We start from the raw sequence: 19,086 nt of genomic DNA, 5'->3' as shown, positions 1-19,086 counted from the left end.
TCTTGGGACAGAAGTGTAACCTGGTTAGACTTGTTTTGTTTGTGCGGGAAGGTGTGAGTTGGCTGGCTGTATGCAAATGTTTGCAATCCCTGTGGAGTTTTTTAAAGTTTTATTTTAGACGATCCAATCAGAATAACAGGAAGTGACCTAAGGAATTCCACAATTGGCCAGCTAAACATTCTAAAATATGTTTTAAAATTCATATCACAAGCATCTGCCTTCACTGCTGCGAGGTTTTTTGAAGTGATAGCCTGCCACCTATGTGTACCTAACATCTGGCATAACATCTGATCAGTCTTTTCGCTGCTGCAGCTAAAGGATTTCCCCAACAGAACCAGCAGCTAAATGAGGTAAGGGCTTTGAACTGCGTGCTGCTCAGCTCATTTTAAACAAAAAACTCTGCCACTAGGGATAAAATCTAGAGGTGCACAAGTATGAACTAATCTCTGGCATAACGATGATGTTCCAACCCTTGCCTTGAAAAACGCAACTAAAATGTTTTGATCAAAGGGTGTTGAAAAGCTCTCATTAAGAGATTTTGGCTACGCACGGGCAGCTCAAATCCCATTAAAATAAATGGGTTTAAAATATCCTAATGACGTGCAGGATTCATTGGCTCAACCAGCAGGACAGTGGGCATTTTGTTTTTGTTTAAAGTTGTTCTACTAGTGCTGCTGCTGCTGCTACTACTACTACTGATATCTCCTGCCTTTAGTTACAATGATTATTGTGCTATTAGCCCTGATTTAGTAAGGTAAAGTAGGCTAATGTTCAGATGAAATGTAAACAATTCTATATGTTTTCAAGTATATGTTAATTTAGGACCGGGCACCCCAATTGTGGGCATGCCAGCTTCTGTATACTGAGTTGCTCCTAATTTCTCAAGGGTTTCAAATTATATTTGTGGGTTAGCATTGAAGTATGGACATTGTAATCAGGCCTGCTGAATATAATATTGTTGCTGATCATCCACAAATATATTGATTGCCTGTCTGGTGAAGGAGATGTTGTAATGTTCTCACAAAACCACTGGTCTGCTTCAATTGGGCTTCTGGGTCCAGTTTCCAGATTGTTCCCTATCGCCCAATTGCTATTATAACCAGAGCTACTAATAATTTCGTATCATGAAATTGTCTCACTCCTGTGCTGTGTTGATCGACAACAAATTTACACAAGGTTTCACAACGATCTTGGTCAGTTATTATTCATTTCTTAAGCCAAATTCCACTTCTTCAGTGGCAGGTCACCATGTTGAATCCATGCTCTTATAGTAATAGGTTAACATTCTTTGAGTTTCTGAATATAAGAATAGAGTATAAACAAAGTTATGATCTTCAGAATTTTCAACTGGCTGTATTGGTGTGTTCCTTTCCACTGGCTTTCATTGACATTTAGTTTGAATAACCATGAATCAATGACAGTAGTGCTATTTAAAATATTCTTTTCTACTTGCAATTCTGTAATGGCAAACTGCACAAATTGAGGTACATATTATATATGCTGAATAGGCACTTTAACTTGTTCAATAACTCCTCAGTCATATACGTGCAGGTTTTTTTTAATGCTTGATTAATCTAGAATACACTGTTTGGTGTACCAAAGAGAAAACCTGAGTACATAAAATTAAGATATAACTAACTGGCCAATATTTTAACCTAACCCCTTCTTTTTATTAACCACAGTTGTATTCTTATCAATTGTGCTGGTGGTTAAGAAGTGTTCTATGTCAAGTGGTATAATGAAAGGCATGCAGGCTTCTTGTTATAGAAAATAAATGCAAAAGAGTAAAATAGCTTCAGCTGTGATATGCATTTTTTTTTTTTTGGAATAGCACAAAAACACAATGTGTGCAGATACAAAGCGGAAAACAAAGATTAAAACTGAAGTAGTTAGTCACTCTTTTTTATCCGGTAGAAGATGTTCTATTTCCCATTCTCTTTTTGTTCTTCTTTTGACCAGCAGCAAATGCAAATTTGGCTGTGATTGTGTGAACACTTATCTAGAAGTAAGTCTTATCTAATATAGTGAAGTTAATTACTGAGTTAATTAATAGGATGGTGGAGTAAACATGAATAAGGTTGTAATCCTAAACATGCTTACAAAGGCTTAAGCTTCACTGAACACAGTTTTACTTCCAAATAAACATACATGGATTTGCACTGTAAGGCACTGTTTACAAGCTAAACCACAGGCTTCTTTCTTTCTTTCTTTCTTTCTTTCTTTCTTTTCCTATCCTTCTTCCAATCTCAGGGTAGCGTAACTGGTTCCCCCATTTTATTTTCACTTGGATAAACAGTCATTTAAAAAAAGAAGAAAAAAACTGTTTTCACTGAAAGTGGTCAATTAGTTTAGAATTTCAACATAACTGCCCCAAACCAATAACCTTCTTTATGATAAAGTTGACACATTTGTTAAGTAGTATTGCACAGACACACGGTTTCTCCCCGCAAACTCTTAAATTGATCACAAAGGAAGACTGATAGAGTACTGTGAAGAAAAAGCAAAGAAAGGGATTACAAGGAAATAGGAGATCACATTGTGTATGAAAAATTGCTGTGACATATGCTCTATTAATCCTGGAAAACACAATTCCCCAATATGCCCAATGATCATGCACCATCAGAGGAAATAAGCATAACATACCCTCAGTGGCGTAGCGTGGGTTGTCAGCATCCGGGGCAAGGCAAGTAATTTGCGCCCCCTAACCCGTGGATTTGCGCCCCCTAACCCTAACCCCCACATGTTGCGCCCGGTGCGGCCGGCCCCCCCTGCACCCCCACGCTACGCCACTGCATACCCTCCAATGTTCCTCAGAAAATAGAGACATTCTACTACAAAATATAATCATCAGAACACTGTGGACTTTTCTAATAGTATTTGTTTAAAAGTCAGATTGTGAACAACTAGAGACAGGAGTCTAGGGAGACATCTATGAAATCTAACTTGTCTCCAGCAAGGAGAAATACATTTCAATCAGCTGGTTGTTATGTTATCTACCCCACTCACTCCCAGCAACCGGAATTGCTGGAAAAGGGGGCTTATGGGGCGGTAAAGGCCCACATGATTTGCCCTGCCTGCATAATTGCAATTTTCGCTCAAGCACTGCGAATTCACACCATGGAAAAGCCGTTCCCAAGCCACTGGGGGTGTTTTTCTGTGTGCAGAGGTTGTCAAGTAAGGGTATGCAGAGAGGTCTTCTTGGCAACTGCTCCCCAGCTTTGGAATTTACTTTTTCCTCAGGTTCATCAAAACCTGGAACGAAGGCCGCAAATTAGCAAGCTTTTAGTCGCCTCTGATATGTTTGGCACTATGTTATTGCAATTCTCCTCCATTTCCCAAGAATTACAGGTAGGGAGGCTAAGTTATGTTGAGATAGCGACACCTGAGACCACTCAGTCATCTTCATAGCTGAGCAAGAACGTGAGTTTGGCTTTTCCATATCCAGATGCAGCACTAGGCCTTGTGAACTCAGCTTGTCTGTTTTTGAGGAGAGGGTGAATTAAAAGGGCTTTTGGCTGCAACCTATAAAGTAAATGCAAGTGATTTCAGGGGGATTTTTTGGAATGCACTCTTAGGATTGCTCTTGCGTACAGCCAGGATCTTAAGACCTTTGGAAACAAATGTGACATAATTGTACAAAGCTAGGTTTTAATGCAGCATGGGCAGAGGCCATTGAGGACTAAGCTGCCTAAGCCACGATGCATGGGACATTTTTTAAGGATCAATTTTCATGAGGGAAAGGAGGTGAATTTGAAAGGGCACTGTTATGTCTTGCAAAGAGGCACTTTTAACATACATTTCAAAAACACACACATATTTCAATAATGAAATGTTGTGATGCATGTATTATAATACCCAATGATCAGAACTGGGGTTTTTTTCTAGAAAAAGAGGTGCTGGAACTCACCTCTTGTTCTCTTATAATGGCAATGGCATCCACCTGAGGTGCCGGAACTGAATTCCAGTGAGTTCCAGCTGGAAAAAAAGACCCGCAAATGATGATATTGCAGGAAACTTAGCACTACTCTAAAATGTGTACAATTCTGAAATAATTTTTATCACAAAAAATAATACTGGCATAAATCTTGAATAGACTTATACACTTGTAAATTAAATGTAGCTTATTTTCTGACCTATTTTCTGGGGTCTGTAAATTTATCAGCAAAAAAGGCTCCCACTCTTTCTGGGGGCCATATTTCTGTTTGCTTCTGCTTGTTTTCTCTCCTGCATTCAGCTGACTACTCTGTTGACCTCTGCAAACGTGTGTGTGTGTGTGTGTGTGTGTGTGCACCAGTGGACAGGGGACAGAATTTGTAAAGTAGTCATAGCAATGAATTTGAAACATAACTATTTTAAGACTTCACCCATGGGGCCGAAACACGTATATAAGCTGTCCCATGACTATTTTTGGAGATGTGGTGCAGATTATTTGTACAGGATATAGAGGATATAGAAAAAAAATTCAAGGTTGTTGGAGGCAAATTTTGGGCTACATTACTGGATATGAAATACTGAGAAAACCAAATTATTATTATGAATTGTTTTGAAGGATATGTGGATGATGTGCGAATGGCCACCAACCCCTGACTGTGGAGGGGTGGTGAAACTATCTGCTCCTCAACATTATAAATACAGCAATAACACAGTATGTCTGAGCAAAAGATAATGTGATTGAGAACAAATTGACTGAGAAATGAGCATTTTTCATCTCTTTTTGGTGTTGATGTTAAACCATATTCTTTGCTTTCCTTGGTTTGAAGGTGCATTGTATTAATTAACTGGAAAATGATTTATTGTAATGGTTAAAAAAAAAACCTTTTTCTTTTTTAAAAAGAAAATGTCATCATGAACTAAGGAACTCTGAGATGTGTTGTGCTTAAGATACCATATCGGGAAGGAGCACTACTTTTTGTCTTTCAAGCAATAACGCCTAGAGTTTCAATAAAGAAATATTGCCATTTGATATAAAGTCCCTGAAGTACTAAAGAACAGCTGTGTCAGGGAAAACTCTTGGAAAGCTGGATTTCATTTCATTTCATTTTTTAAAATAGGCTTAACTTATATTGTAGAAAAGTATTTCATGAAATGGTTAAAAGTTAAAATTTGACAGCTAAAAAATTAGCTAGGCCATTTTTCAAAAAGAAATGTTTAAACTAGGGAATTAATTAGATAATTTCCATGAGTGCTTTCATTTGTGATGTCTTGTGAACATATGCTATTTGATGGACATATAAAAACATGTCTAGTTTCCCTATTAATTCCCTATGTCTAGTTCCCCTATTAATTCCAATTGACTGGTCAGCTCCATGCTAATTTTTCTTTGCAAATATTTAGCTGCCTTCTCTAAATGAACAAGGAAAGCCACACAGGTCCCTAGATCAAGGCACACATAAAGAAAGGTTATTGTAAGGTTAACTGTATTTCTAGTTCTCAGAAAGCATATATAACTCCAAGTAGTTGTGTTATTTGGTCAGCTTTTAAAGGCACAAAGTAAACACCATTAAGCAAATTAGATACATAGAAGTTGACCTCATACAGTAAATGTCAACAGTGATAATAACAGCTTCATTGCTGAAGATAATACTTTTAAAAGTATAGTTCATTCCCTGCATATATGGATATAACCTAATTTAGATCTCTGTTGTACGGACTTCAATCATATTTGTTTGATTGCATCAATATTTTAAAAAAATATCAGTTGTACCCTCATTTAGCTTGTGAAATCCCAAATACCCCATTCCAAATTAAGGGCCACACATTTCATTCCCTATGCAAATCTGTCTCATTTGACTGCAGCTATGAAATGGGCTCAGTCTGCATCCTCAAAGCATTAGTACAAATACTTATTTGTGTCTGGGTGGGGTTAGATTTTTTCCTCTTTGATATCCTGCAGGCAAGAGGGTGGCATCTGAAGGACCACAATAATGTTCTCAAGTGGAAGAGTACCATCTATTACTGTTTCAGCGATGGGAAACATATAATTGCAAGGTGCCTTCAAAGATGGGCAAAGGAAAAATAATGTGACAGCCTCTTCTAGACTGCATAGTTGTGAGCTGATGTGTCTTCTAAGGCATGTTGTGTGAGTAGAAGAAATGCAATTAAAGCTGCAATCCTATGCAAAGTTGGTAACCTATTGATTTCAGTGAACTCAAGTACAAACAGACTAGGGTACACCCAAGGCATTTTGGCACCTCAAATGGACTCCAAAATGGCCAGTGAAGAAGGGGTCAAGGAATATCTACAACAGGAACAAGTGGGGAAGAAAGATTGACAACTGGATCTGCTGCCCTGGTGGACCCTGCTGCCTAAGGTGGTTGCCTTGCTTTTGCCTCAAAATAAAGATCTACACCAGAATCTGCTCATCTGTGGACTCTGTCTCCTGAAGCATTTGCTTCAACTTCAGTATCAAGAAGTTGGATATTTTATATATAGTGGGTAACATTGCACAGAAATGAAACTTTTCTGCTCAGCTAAGGGCTCTAATTTAAAAGCCATAGTACACAACTATCTGAACCGGAGTAAGAAAACAATTTACCCAGAGCTCCTAATAAAGCAATTTATATAGGGGATGGGTCACAACTCAGTACAGTGGTAGAGCTCATGCAAAAATTCTTAGATTCTGTCTAGTAGAGCTGGAAAAGACTCCTGTCTGAATCTCCAAGAGATTCTGCTGGTTGGTGTAGCCAATATTGAGCTAGATTGACCAACTTAGTCTGACTTGGACTATGTTCATGGAAGACAATCTTACTCGGCTATGAGTGATCACCAAAGAAGAAAGAAGATAAATCACCTTCCTAGCTTCTTGTTATCTAACTTTATCATGTCGTTACAGTCCTATGCAGATAGCTACCTATTTTCCAGAAATTCTGATTGCCCAAATGTTTTGGAATGAGACACAAATGATTTGGATGTAGTCCTGCAAAGACATAGTTAAATAAAAATGAACAGCTGTAAACAGAATCTAGGTAAAGGTGATGTAACTTGGAAAAATGTAATTCAAACTTCTTTAGTATTATAATATATTACTACTGTATTGTTGTGACATTCTTTCATAATCAAACCCCAAACTATATGTAGAATGCAGCATGCTTAGGTTACAGGTGCATTAAACAGGAAGTGTAGTTGAAAACATGGCTTGTCAACTAATGGAGTAATTAACTATCCTGTTTTATATAAAAAGAACCATTTTCCATTGGACGCAACTACTGGATTTCTAATTTAAAATAAATATGCATTTATTTCCTCATTTGGAACAGATGACGAGTGTGATGGCAGGAGTGCAATTCTAAATTCAAAGATCAAGAAGCTTTCAAAGTCTATCAACTATATGTTTATAAAACTATCAGATATAGACTCAAAAGGAACTATAAGGGATAAGGAGAAAATGCTGTGTGGTTTCTTCCAAGCTTCTTGGAGGAAAAGGAATTAAGGAGTAAAACGAGTGATACCGACTTCACATATACAGTGGTACCTCGGGTTAAGTACTTAATTCGTTCCGGAGGTCCGTACTTAACTTGAAACTGTTCTTAACCTGAAGCACCACTTTAGCTAATGGGGCCTCCTGCTGCTGCCCCACCGTTGGAGCACAATTTCTGTTCTCATCCTGAAGCAAAGTTCTTAACCTGAAGCAATATTTTTGGGTTAGCAGAGTCTGTAACCTGAAGCGTATGTAACCTGAAGCTTATGTAACCCAAGGTACCACTGTACACAGTTATGGTGATGGCTGCTGCTGAAACACCTCCGATCTGCTCTTTTGGGGGTAAGATCTAGCAAAGCTTCTCTGTTCTCTTTTCTTCTGGAGTGTTGGAGGACTCTCTGCAGCTGACCGTAAAGGCATGCAGGGGGGATAAGGGTAACCAGAAATCCCTTTGCACATATTGATTTACATTGTGTAAGCAGGTGGACATCATTGAATGTCATCCATATAGTCTCCAGCTTAAGCACTGCATGGAGCTGTCTAGGGCTTCACTTGAAACTTTGTCTTAACTTTTATGCATACTGCTGAGGAGATTGCTCAAAACAAATGCCTCATTCTGAAATCCTGAGCAAAGTGGTGGTGTGGTGGTGTTCCATATAGCATTATTATTATTATTATATTATTATTATTATTATTATTATTATTATTATTATTATTATTATTATTATTACTACTACTCACCCATCTGACTAGGTTGCCCTAGCCACTATGGGTGGCTTCCAACAAATTAAAATAGAAAGAAGTTAGTAAGAATTAAGGTAATCCTAATGAAAATATTCAAATTTTGTTACTTGAGCAAGGTTCTAGCTAGTACTTTATCTGTACTGTAGTAAGAAAAAAGATTAGAGCAAAGGAGTTTTATTAGCAAAAATCAATGTTAACATCATGATTCCTGAATCATGAAGCCAGAAGGCACCCTCAGATTCTACTACAGCTGCTGCACATGGAAATTCAAAAGAACACAGGACAGGAAAGATGATGCACTCTCCAGAGGCTTTCTTCCTACAGACCAGCGTGAATACTAGCAACTAACATTTTGGTGCTGTTCTGAATAGGAAAAGATTGAATAAAATGCATACCTTTCATTCCCTGAGATGTGGGGCAGTAGAAGCTATCTGAGTCACAATGACTTGGGGAAATAAAGGAGAAAGGCCACAATACTTGCTGGTAACTGAATTAACCTGGTTTCTCAGCAGGCAGAGGAAAAGATGGGGGTGGGGAATGAAAATATGGTAGTTTCTGCTTGGAAAAATTTATTCTCCAGAAGAGAACAAATCTTTTCACAACAGTCCTACATGCTCAGGTTCCTAGTTTTGTGTCCTTTGTTTTCTTATGTTCTTAGCCAAAGATCCAGCCAGGAAATATTAATATGATGATTCTTAAAGTGATTCAGCTATATGTAAAACCTTTTTGTTGTTAGATGCAACCCTGAATTTGCATGAATCCTAAATCAGCTTTGATATAAAACTGAGTTTGGGCGAGTGACTAATTTATAATACAGTATAATTGCTCTCTCATGTCATCTAAAGACCGTGTAAAAATCAGCCAAGATGTTGTGGTTAGAAAATCCTATGTACCCAACATAATTGTCTCTTTTTTTATAATGTAATGGGTTTGACCAAAACATACAATTATTATTGCACAACTGCATATAAATGATTCAGAATTCTGTTGGTTCATCTTTGTGGTGTAACTTCAGGAAACTTTGAGAAATACAAGCATCTGGGACTTCCGGGTTGGCGCCATCGCCGAATGGCGGACTCCCTCCGAGCTCCGGAGGGAGCCTGCTCGGCAGGGGCTGGGTCCTACCGCATCGGCGACGCGGGGACCCTTAAAAACCACGGCCACGGAGGCCGTGGACATGGAGACTCGGCTGGCACTGCTAGCGCCCTCCCGACTCGTGAAGGAGCCTTTTTAAAGGCTACGGATCGGGTGCCGGGGAGAAGCGTGGTGCTTTGAGTCCTCTGCTATCCCTGCCGAGCGAAGCCGCATGCCATCCGGCGGAGAGCGCTGACTTCTTCCATTGAGAATTCGGATTTGTAACAACAACCCGTGAGTAATTTGGAAACCGGGTTTAAAAGGAGAAAAAAAGAATTTTTTTTTTCGGATTTGATACGAGCGGGGGGGGGATCCAAAAAGGAAGTCAGTCCCCCTCCCTACTGTAAACCTTCCAAAACAAGGACTGGGAAACCAAGGTCCAAAAAGAATTGAATTGCTGATAAGAACTAAGAATTCCACGATGGGAAACTACAAGAACTGTGCTGGAGGAAGAATTGAGGGAGAAGGAAAACGTAACCCCCCCCCTGGGAACCGGGGTGATTGAGGAGAGAGCCTGGCGAAAAGCGAAGGAGATTTTGACAGCTGTCAAAGTAGCTGTCAAAGTCCGAAATTTAAAGAGGACTTGATTATGAGGACTTTGCTGGTTAATTTTGTTACAATTTGTTACAATTTGTCAAAACTTGGATATAAAATGGCGAAAACATGGATAACAATCGGACTTTTGGACTAGAGAAAACAAAGTTACAACAATCCCCCTAGAGGAGTTTCGGGACATTACAAAGAAGGTCGTAAGTGGAAAAATACCATTGGAATTCTACAGGACTGGTTATCTTCTGGGAAAGCTGCGAAACGGAAACAATATTGTGTCTACAGGGTGTTTAGCTAAACAATAGAATTTTCTATTGAAGAAAGGAAGGGACTGAACGTATGTTTTTGTTCCTGAATAACAATAATCCCTGCAGACCTACTAAACTTCTGAATTAGAACGTTTTGGCAGCGGAACAAGAGGAAACTGGACTACAACTTGGAAAGAACAATGGGGGGAGCTTTATTAAAGATTGGAAATTAAATGGTTTAAAAATAACTTTAAAAATAATTATAAAAAGAAAAAAGCCAGCAAGGAATCGGGGGGAAAATGTGATTTATGGACTTTAAGAATTCCAGGCAGACAATATGGATTAGTGGTCAGGGGGAAATTAAACCGGGGACGGGGGGGGGGAGAACTAGAATCCAAAGGCTTGTCAACTATTTTTTGAATTGGCTTTTTTTCATTTACTATATTTTTTATTTCTTGTTTCTTATTTCTTTATTGTGTGAGGTGTCTTTATCACTAAAAAAAAGGGGAAATTGTGGAATGGAAAGGGGGTGGGCCCTGGGGAGAGAACTCTTGTCTTTTATTAAGGGTACTGGCGAGGACTGAATAATTTTAAATTTAAATTTGAATAATGGTTTAAACAAATTAAGTTTTAATTAGAACTGAGAACTTGTGGAGCCAACAATATGATAGGGGAATATGGTAGGGGTGGGGGAAGGAGGGAGTCCCGGAAAGAGGGTGTTTGAAAAGAAGGCTTTGAATGTATTCTATTCTTTTTCTTTCTGTATCTCTGAAAATCTTAATAAATATTATTTAAAAAAAAAAAAGAGAAATACAAGCATCTGACTGTATGGAGACAGGAAACATTAGCACAATCTCCCTGGCATTTGAATGCAAAGTTCAGATGTTTGAACCTTTCTTCACAGGAATGAACCTTTGTAATATTTATAATATTTAGTATTATTTGGCATAGCTATAGTGAAAACATCCCTCAAAGTATTTATGAAGGGACAGGGCCTTTCTAAGTGTGGCAACAGTGTTCTGAAGTTCCCTGCCCCAATAATCTCAGCTGACAGTTTTTCAATTAATTTGAAACACATCCTTTGGGTGAATTGTAAATATATTTTCATTTTGCTACAAGCATATACTCTACTGACACATACACACTCTCAATTATTTTATATGTATCTATGCATCTTTTATGGCTTGTAAGTGAGCTTGAGGGCCAGTTTGACCCAAATCAAATTGATGAGGCATAATTTCTGAGAAAAACCAATAAATAATTTGAGTATTTAAAAGTAAGTATAGTAGTTGGAGAGTGCAATTGCACTGTGGATTTTAGAGTTGTCTGATGTTGTTTGATGACGTCCTCAGCATTCTATTAGGAATCCCTAGTTTTCAGAACTAGGTTTCCTAAAATTCTGTACACCAGGTAAAATAGATACACCAGTTTATTAGATTGTGTAGTGGGGAATGCAGGGGGCTTTCAGTCCAGTGGCCTCATCCAGCCCCCTCTTGCATATAAGGAATCTTGATGCAATGGTGCAAGATGGAATTTGTTTTATGCAAAACCACTTCTGTTCACCAGTAACCTGAAACAGCATAGTAACACGGAAAACTCTGTTCAGCTATGAAGCCCTCTGGGTGGCCTCAGACAAATCACTAAGGCTACAATCCAGTACATATTCAGTGGCGCTTAAGCAATCCAACACTGAAAGAGGACAACCACTGTCTTTCTACTTAATTTATCTTACAGGGTTACTGTTAAATACTGCTCTGAACTCTATTTGGGAAGCACAAAATATAAATATAACAAATATATACATCCCAGTAGTTGGGAGACATTGTTACATTAACCATTCACTGGAATGCAAAAATTCACCACCAGTCTTAAGTAATTTCCTTTCAACAGTATGACCATCTTTTAATTATTTTTTGGCTGGATTTTGTTATAATTTACTATCCCGCTTGGCCAAGAGAATCTTGCCAATAGTGCAAAGATGTGGCTCATGCCTTTGGGGCATTTAACACACACAGAATGAATGTACATCAGAGGTGGGTTTATGGCAGGCGGCTACAGAAGCATATGCTAGAGACAGAGCTTGCCACCCTAGAAGAATTTGTTCTATGTACTGAAAAGCTCCAGTCTCATGCGCATAGAGTACATTTTGACAATCAGGCACCTGCTGAAGCCCAGACAGGAGCCCAGACAGAAGCGCTGCTTTCTTCACTTCCACTTTGTACATGCGGTCAGTTATCTCCGACATAAACACACTTACAGTAAGAATCTGGGATATGATGTCTAGATCAGCTGCTGGCGTTTCCTGGCCTGTTTTTTCCTTTTTTGCTGCTTTGCCAGCTTGGGATTTGAATGTACGTAGAGTTGCCAGTAGCACTAGTACCTTAGTATTTGGAAAGACAGGTGTTGGTGCTCATAGGGAGGAGGAAAGAATGACTGACTCCATGCTTGCCATCTGGCGGTGGCTGTTTCCTCCTGGCTCGCCCCACCCTTTGGCCCTAGGAGCGTTCCTGAGAGAGCTGGTGTTTTTCTCTGGCCTGTTGTGTCTAGGTATAAATATTCTTTTTTTTGCTGGAGTTGGCGGGGCCTGCTTTGGATCTACTTGGGACGTGAAGCTCACTGTTGTCACTTGTCCTGTTGGTAAGCTTTAGGCTCACTTTTTGTTGCATTTTAAATGAACTGCTAATTATTGAGTTGTTTTGTGTTATGCTGCAGTGATAATACAACTTCTGTCATGCGTTATAATCATGTGCAATTATTGTAGACTGCTTATTTCCAGTAAATCGTTTCCCCCAGTAAATCACTTTGAGCACAAATGTTATTTGTGGAAAATGCAGGTATGTAGCTATGAATAATTGGCTACAGACTTTGCCTGGAAACCAATTGTCCCGGCTGTGGTTACGTAATGTTAAGAGAAAACACGGGGTGGAATTTAACATAGAACTAAGGAGATCATTCTATCAGTGCAAGCATTTCTGCTTGCTCTATGGAACAAACTCTCCTCTAACCCTCCAAGGCACTTTTCTAGGGGGGGTCCTCCCAACCATCCAAAATCGGTTTGGAGGGGCACACAGGGGCAGAAGACAGGGAGAATCACCATTGCATTAGCAAGAGTTCTTGTGCTGGCTTCAGCTAAAAGCTGAATCCAGTCCACTCTCCATTTTCTTCTTTATTCATATGTTCTAGGGAGCCTTCTCAGCCCAGCAGACCAAATCCAGAGCTCCCCAGTAGGCGATTTTTACAGGTGGATGGTGCCTCCCACCTGTCAATTACCTGACAGCAGATGGTGGGTGGGCATGGTTTGGGGAAAATGGCCCCCCACTGCTGTTCTAGGTGTGTGTGGAAAACGAAGCTTGAGGGGGCTCTTTGACAATCTGTTGCCTCATTACCTGGAGCTTGTTCTGATTCTAGCTTCCTGACCACATGATTACAAACACAGATGAGTAAATGTAGGATTTACCTTCCTATTTGGGGATGCATTTAGTTGTGGAGAATATAAAGTTTGTGTGTGTGTGTGTGCGCGTGCGTGCAGTTTTTGATTATATTTAATTTAGCATTTTTTAAATGTAGTCTGCTTCTCTAAATGGTTTATTCTAACTTCAGACTTGTTCATCAGACTTGGCCCCTTCCCACCAACAACTCTCTGTTGAATGACTGGGAATATTGACTGAAATATCAACAGCAAGGAATGCTTATATGCAGAATAAACAAACTGAAGCCATGTCACCCTGGCATCTGTGTCAATGGGTAGAAAAGACCTGCAGATGGGCAGCTAGCAGCCAATCTGTGCTTCATCTCATGTTCCTGTGACTTTTTAAAATCTGTGGTATGTAATTGCAAATCTACGCTCTTTGGGGTTTCATTTGGCAAGTTAGTTACATATCCTTTACCACGCTACAATGGGTCTCACCGTTCTCCTCTTCTCTGATGGATTAATTTAGCCTTACCTACCTCACAGGGTTATTGTGAAGATAAAATGGGGTGGAGAGGAAATGTGTGCACGACCTTGAACTCCTTGAAGGGAAGGTGGGGTATAAATGCAAAAATAAATGCAAAAATAACACTAATAATAAATGCAAAGACAACTAGAGCAGTCATATCTTTGCATTTATTATTAATATTATTTTTGCATTACCCACAATTTTGGGTAAGGCATAAGTGATAGTTCCAACCATTGACCTCAACATGAAACAATTTTAGTTCCATGTTTTACATTGCTTTGTTTTTCAGTACTTGCTGTTAGCTACATAGAGATCCATAGAAAAACCTTTTGATGGCTGGCTGGCTGGTTGGACTGTTTTCTTTTCCTTAGCCATGATTTGCATATACCTATTGTACCATGATCCTGAATTACAGAGAGCTTGAGAAGTCATTTGTTCCAAAATGACTTCCCCTTTCATCACTTCCCTTTAATGCATTTGCTCATGGTATTGTCATTCAAGGGTAGTAGAACAAAGGATATGGAGTGAATGAGGGGAAAGCCTGCTCACACTTCCTTCACAATTTGCACACTTGCTTATAGCTGGGCATTTGCTGTGTGCTGCTTGGGTTCTGGTTAATGGAAAAGGACAATGTCACATCTCATCTTGGGAGACTGCTCCTCCTCCAATTGGACTCTGCATGTTGGAAACCATGGGATATTTACACATGGCAGTAGAAAGCCATATAGGAAACTCTATGGAAAACTCTATGGAAAAGTGCTCTCATCAAACCAGCTCAGGTTGCTGAGGCCTTTTTTTGCTTTTGTTTTTCAAATAGCCCAGCAAATCAAAGCGTGGTGTGAGCTGTTATCAGGGCTAAGCAGCAGGTGCAAAAAATAATATAGTATAATAAATAACCATGCTGCCAAAAGGTAGGGTTAATACCCTTTGGAAGGCACTGAGAAGATAACAGAGAGCCATGCCAACAACTGAATTAACGTCTCTGTTTACGGTGAATTTTACCTTGACAACCCGTTTCCAGTCTTTTGACATATAAATGCTCCATTGTATTGAATCTAGTCTAATTTAAAGCAAGCACTGTGAGAGCTATTTTCTGCAGCAGCGTTGGAGGAGAAGCACTGTGAGGGGGTGGGGAGAGGCTTCTTCCTTGAGCTGATGAGCATAAATACCTTTTCCTTTCGCTGTTGTTGTGAGCACCACTGGTTTGACACATGTGCGGCTGGAGCCAGAGGAACTTTCTTTGTGTGCCTGCTCCATGAGAGGTCAGGAGGGTGGCAACACGAGAATGGACCTTTTCTGCGGTGGCTCCCTGTTTGTGAAATGCTCTCCCCAAGGAGATTTCCCTCAGGCCAGGCGAAAACATTTCCTTTTAACCAGGTCTTTGGCTTCAGCTGATTAACTTTCTATGCCCTTTAAATGTGTTTTTGGGAGGGTGTATTATTGGTTTTGGGACACGGGTGGCACTGTAGTCTAAACCACTGAGCCTCTTGGGCTTGCCGATCAGAAGGTTGGCGGTTCAAATCCCCACGATGGGGTGAGCTCCCGTTGCTCTGTCCCAGCTCCTGCCAACCTAACAGTTCGAAAGCACACCAAAAAGTGCAAGTAGATAAATACGTACCGCTTTGGTGGGAAGGTAAATGGCGTTTCCATGCGCTGCTCTGGTTTCAGTGTTCTGTTGCGCCAGAAGCGGCTTAGTCATGCTGGCCACATGATCCGGAAAAACTGCGGACAAATGCCGGCTCCCTCGGCCTGTAAAGCGAGATGAGCGCCGCAACCCCAGAGTCGTCTGCAACTCGATTTAACTTTCAGGGGTCCTTTACTACTGGTTTTGTTTTGTTTTTATTATGCATTTTGTATTCTCACTTTGTGTTTTTATGTTGTGAAGCACACTGTAATCTTTGGATGAAGGGCAGTATACAAATTTAATAAATAACAACAAAACTTTATTCACACTTTAATCCCATTGAAATCAGTGGGACAAGCTGGCCATAACTAACTTAAGTCCCATTGGTTTCAATAGAACTCAGGCTTGGCCAATGTCTTTTGCGTCACCCAATCTATCATTTTAAGGTTTTGTTTCTTCAGCGTGGCATTCTGCTTACCACTCAGACAAGTTCATGTGCAAAGGGGCTACCTGCAATCATTTTTAACAGCACATTTCTTGAAGGTGCTGGTTTGATTTCTACTTACCGTATATGGGATCTGGAGATGTATTAAGAAAGATAGTGATGGCTGATGCCTTTATGCGTGCACTGACTTGACACTGCCCGAAACTGCACATGTCAAGCTGCCCTCGATTTCTTTTTATATGTTGTGTTGGAACCGCAGCAGCAAAATCTTATATTGCTTTCTTGATCTTAAATAACATTTATAGAAAATGAGCAAACATCTAGCCAGCACACTCTTTAAGTCAACATCCCCTAGAATAAGGCATTGTATTGCAGTCTGCTTCTGGAATGCCAGACTATTTGCTTTAAAAGGAGCATGCTGCATTTGCAAGCACAAGAACATAACAAGAGCCCTGCTGCATCAAGCTGGACTTCTGTGCCCAAATGTAGGGAACGAGTGCACCAGCACTCTCCCACAATCGCTTTCCTGCCTCTGATCCTGCAGGTGACATATAGCCATCACAATTAGTACACTTTGGGTCGTATCCGGTGTAGAGGTGGGGGAGAAACTGGATTCAGTTCCCATCTAAATGCGAACTTGCCAAATTTGCACCTTGTGAAACCATATGCAAACTGAAACGCACTCCTTCAAACTTTGACATTGTCCCCATTTTCCACTGCAATTCAAGAAATCCATATGCTAGTTTAAAGTGTGTATATAAATGTATATGGCAGTGAAAATAAAATTCGAAAATTGCATTAAAAATTGTGTATGTTGGGAGAAATTTGCACTAAAATGCTGATTACTTTTTTTCCAAAAAATATTGCAAACCGATGTGTTGAAAACCGAACTTAAGACTGGGGAACAGAAAGAAAGCAAAACAGACATCTTCACCCATCCCATATCTCATGGTGAATTTGTGCTTGTGGAAATGCTTAGGGCAAGGCACCCTATATTTGCCAAATGCACTGCTCTGTGCCATATTCCTTGCTGTTCCAGAGGGTTCTCCAACTCACAGGAGAGGCTCTTGGGGGCAGGACACATAGAAGCTGCCATTGGGTAGGAGAGATCAATCAAAACCAGATGCCCTTTCTTTGCTCAGGAAAACCACCATTGAATACAACCTATCGTCAGTCTTATCCTCCATGACTTTGTCTAATCTCCTTTTAAAGTCAATCAAGCTGGTGGCCATTACTACAATTTGTGGCAGCAAATTTCATAATTCAACTAGGCATTGCATGAAGTAATTCCTTTTGTCTGTCTTTAAGTTTTCCTCATTAAGTTTTGTTGGTTAACACTGGGTGTTAATAATATGAAAGAAGAAGTGTGCATAATTTTATGCACCTTTATCATGTCCCGTCTTGCCGCCTGCCCCCCCATGAGCTGAAACGCCTCAAATGGTGTAACCTTTCCTCCAGCCCTTGATCATTTGAGTTGCCCTTTTAAGCTATTAAGCTAGACAGTGCTCTCCTTCATCACGAGTATGCTTTCCAGAATATATAAAACTAGCATGAACATTCGTAACAAAGACAAAGAAGATATTCATTCTACCCAAATGCCAATATGTATAAATATTTACATGACTAGCAGCCGCTATTTGAACTGGAATGAAACCTTCCACTCCCACTACTGGGATTTTTCCCCCAATGTGAGAGGGAAATCTGGATTTGGACCAAAACTGTGACAAAGGATGGAAGCCCCCCACTAATGGTTTTTCAGCACACATGCACCTTTTTAACTTTTAAAAATCATTCATGAAATTGCACAGTGTCTAGTTTGGCCCTAAGATTTTTCTGAGTATTGTTATCTGATCTTACCATGCTCATTTGAGTAGGTGACTTGCACAAGCAGGAATCTGTTTTTTTTTTTTGAGCTGGCACTTATAACAGCTAAGTTCTAAGCACATATAAACTGAAGATAGCTATGGACAGCTTCAGACTTCCCTTCAGACTTAGCCTACCACGGAATGAGCCCATTGGATTAATGGGAAACCACATGGGAAAACAATAGATACTTTGACGTTTTCCTACGCCACAAGAATTTTAATCAAAATGAACAACTATGTACAATCCAGAACATGTACAATCCAGTGTACTGAGTATGATGTCATCCAGATGTTGTTGGATGACAGCTCCCATCACCCCTGACCATTGGTCATGTCTGAACACTTACAGGAAATAGCATTCTATATATATTTTAGGCTAACCAACCAGTCTAGAGGAATGTTTGCTCACCTGCGTTATGAGGTAGAGACAGCTTTGGGGTAGATTCAGTCTACCTCGGGTAGAGACTGGGGTAAGACTTACCTTGGGTAAGACTGATAGGAAGAGAAGCTTACTTATTCAGGAAATAGCTACCTACAGCATCATTATCAATGAAGGTATTTACTTAGCAGGCCAAACTTAACATAATTCATGATCAATCTCGCTTCCATACATGCATCATCCTTTTCAAAGGTAATCTAAGCTACTGGCCACCAGCTACTAACCACTGGAATGAATGCCAGCCCATCTGTGCTTTACCTGAAGAAATGCTTCTGATTGTTTGTCTTTTTCCTTATATAGTGGTACCTCAGGTTAAGTACTTAATTTCTTCTGGAGGTCCGTTCTTAACGTGAAACTGTTCTTAACCTGAGGTACCACTTTAGCTAATGGGGCCTCCTGCTGCTGCCACGCCACCGGAGCACAATTTCTGTTCTCATCCTGAAGCAAAGTTCTTAACCCGAGGTACTATTTCTGGGTTAGTGGAGTCTGTAACCTGAAGCGTATCTAACCTGAGATACCACTGTAATTATAAACTAAGGTGGCAGTGCATGAGTAGGTTAGGGTTACCCTGATTTTTTGCTGATTCCCTCATTCCTCTACAGCCCACTACACCGTATCTCATGCCATTATGGAGTAGCCACCAGGAATGGCTTTTGGGAAGGCATGGGTGACTAGAGTGGGGA

General features: G+C 40.0%; 1 protein-coding gene across 1 annotated transcript in view; it reads left to right on the top strand.

Moving 5' to 3' along the window:
- The first annotated feature begins 238 nt into the window (after positions 1-238).
- Positions 239-19,086, top strand: part of EHF (ETS homologous factor) — a 52,563-nt gene continuing 33,715 nt past the window's right edge. Inside the window, exon 1 of the mRNA XM_053388171.1 lies at positions 239-350. The gene's annotated coding sequence lies outside the window, so the exon portion shown is untranslated. The remainder of the gene's footprint in view (positions 351-19,086) is intronic.

The sequence above is a fragment of the Podarcis raffonei genome, chromosome 1 (genome assembly GCF_027172205.1).
Source record: "Podarcis raffonei isolate rPodRaf1 chromosome 1, rPodRaf1.pri, whole genome shotgun sequence".
In the NCBI taxonomy this organism is placed as follows: domain Eukaryota; kingdom Metazoa; phylum Chordata; class Lepidosauria; order Squamata; family Lacertidae; genus Podarcis; species Podarcis raffonei.
This window is presented reverse-complemented; position numbering and strand designations above follow the sequence as displayed.